The sequence below is a fragment of the Schistocerca cancellata genome, chromosome 3 (assembly GCF_023864275.1).
Source record: "Schistocerca cancellata isolate TAMUIC-IGC-003103 chromosome 3, iqSchCanc2.1, whole genome shotgun sequence".
NCBI lineage: Eukaryota > Metazoa > Arthropoda > Insecta > Orthoptera > Acrididae > Schistocerca > Schistocerca cancellata.
The window spans coordinates 412,179,911-412,182,410 of NC_064628.1; the positions used below are offsets into that span (position 1 = coordinate 412,179,911).

Consider the following 2,500-nt stretch of genomic DNA (forward strand, 5'->3'; position numbering starts at 1 on the left):
TAGCCCTGAAAATGGATGGCGCTGAAGCGTCGTGCCTATACTCGGCCGTCAGTCTGGCAGTCATGGCCGGTCCTTGCGGCCGGCCGCGAAGCCCTGACGAGTAGGAGGGTCGCGGCGGTGGGCGCAGAAGGGTCTGGGCGTGAGCCTGCCTGGAGCCGCCGTCGGTGCAGATCTTGGTGGTAGTAGCAAATACTCCAGCGAGGCCCTGGAGGGCTGACGCGGAGAAGGGTTTCGTGTGAACAGCCGTTGCACACGAGTCAGTCGATCCTAAGCCCTAGGAGAAATCCGATGTTGATGGGGGCCGTCATAGCATGATGCACTTTGTGCTGGCCCCCGTTGGGCGAAAGGGAATCTGGTTCCTATTCCGGAACCCGGCAGCGGAACCGATACAAGTCGGGCCCCTCTTTTAGAGATGCTCGTCGGGGTAACCCAAAAGGACCCGGAGACGCCGTCGGGAGATCGGGGAAGAGTTTTCTTTTCTGCATGAGCGTTCGAGTTCCCTGGAATCCTCTAGCAGGGAGATAGGGTTTGGAACGCGAAGAGCACCGCAGTTGCGGCGGTGTCCCGATCTTCCCCTCGGACCTTGAAAATCCGGGAGAGGGCCACGTGGAGGTGTCGCGCCGGTTCGTACCCATATCCGCAGCAGGTCTCCAAGGTGAAGAGCCTCTAGTCGATAGAATAATGTAGGTAAGGGAAGTCGGCAAATTGGATCCGTAACTTCGGGATAAGGATTGGCTCTGAGGATCGGGGCGTGTCGGGCTTGGTCGGGAAGTGGGTCAGCGCTAACGTGCCGGGCCTGGGCGAGGTGAGTGCCGTAGGGGTGCCGGTAAGTGCGGGCGTTTAGCGCGGGCGTGGTCTGCTCTCGCCGTTCGTTGGCCTCGTGCTGGCCGGCGGTGCAGGATGCGCGCGCCTGCGCGGCGTTCGTGCCCCGGTGCTTCAACCTGCGCGCAGGATCCGAGCTCGGTCCCGTGCCTTGGCCTCCCACGGATCTTCCTTGCTGCGAGGCCGCGTCCGCCTTAGCGTGCTCCTCCGGGGGCGCGCGGGTGCGCGGATTCTCTTCGGCCGCCATTCAACGATCAACTCAGAACTGGCACGGACTGGGGGAATCCGACTGTCTAATTAAAACAAAGCATTGCGATGGCCCTAGCGGGTGTTGACGCAATGTGATTTCTGCCCAGTGCTCTGAATGTCAACGTGAAGAAATTCAAGCAAGCGCGGGTAAACGGCGGGAGTAACTATGACTCTCTTAAGCTCACATGATGCGTCATATACGGATCCTCTCGGTCCACTCCTTAGCACCATTGTGGTGTCGAGTGGATGATGGTTCGCTTAGCCTCTCGGTGGGAAATCCTAGCTCTGGCCTTCACGTGGCGGGAGTCGTGAGAGGTTCTGAGGAAGGCTATGCCTTGGTGTAAGTCTTCCAAAGTTCCTCGACCGACAGAGCAGGGTGTCTTTTAGGGCATGGGGGTTGCCTCCCCTCATGCCTTTGTTCCAGCTGGCCCTACAACGAGAAGTAAACATGGTACCAGGCCTCCCACTGGAGCGCCTGTGCCAGCTGATGAGCCACCCAGCCAGCCAACCGATGCGGGTCGAGCGCCGCTCCCCGTCATCTGTCCTGACTGCTCGCGGTCATTCTCCACCAGGACCGGGCTCGGTGTCCACCGGCGCCGTGCTCATCCTTCTGCAGCCAATGCAGAGATACAGACTGAGAGGAAGAAGGCCAGGTGGTCCGAAGAGGAACTGATGCGTTTGGCTCATGCCGAAGCAACCCTAACCATCCGTGGTTGCAAGTTCCTTAACCAGGAGCTCACCAAGGCCTTCCCTGCGCGAACGCTGGAGTCCATCAAGTGCCAGCGTAGGGCGCAGGCCTTCAAGGACATGGTGGCTAGGTTTGTCACCGAGCTCTCCAGTAGTGGTCATGGTTCTCGTGACCCTGATGCTGAGCCTGGTGACGGATCCCCCCTATCACAGTTTCCACCTCAGGGGGATGACGTTGACCTTGCCATCTGGTCCTTCATGGGTGATCTTCCTCCATCAGGCCGCCGATTTCGCTCGCTTGACGCTCTTTTAGCTCTTGGTCCTACCACTAGCCGGGATACTATCCGGGCAATGTTGCTACCTGCTTTGGATGAAGTGGGGAGCATGGAACCAGCTGTCCATCAAGCTGCAAAGGTAAGGATCCAACAGCCTCCAGAGCGGAAGCGTGCTCGAAGAAGGTGGGAATATGCAGTAGTTCAGCGTGCCTTCAAGAAGAATGCGGCACGTTGCATTAACGGCCTCCTTGATGGCACTCTTCTGCATCAGCCCCCGTCCATCCCGGGGCTGATTGAGTATTGGACAGACCTTTTTTCTCCACCTCGTGTCAGGTCTCGGCCTCCACGGGGTGAGGGTCTGTCCGAGAGGCTGTTGCCATTCTCAAAGATGGTACCCTTTCACCAACTATGGGCTCCCATCACAGCGGAAGAAGCGGCTGCTGCCCTACCACCTCGAAGTTCAGCTG

At 59.0% G+C, this 2,500-nt stretch overlaps 1 pseudogene; it reads left to right on the forward strand.

Moving 5' to 3' along the window:
• The window catches only part of LOC126177227 (large subunit ribosomal RNA), a 7,756-nt pseudogene that overhangs the window by 1,633 nt on the left and 3,623 nt on the right, over positions 1 to 2,500 (forward strand).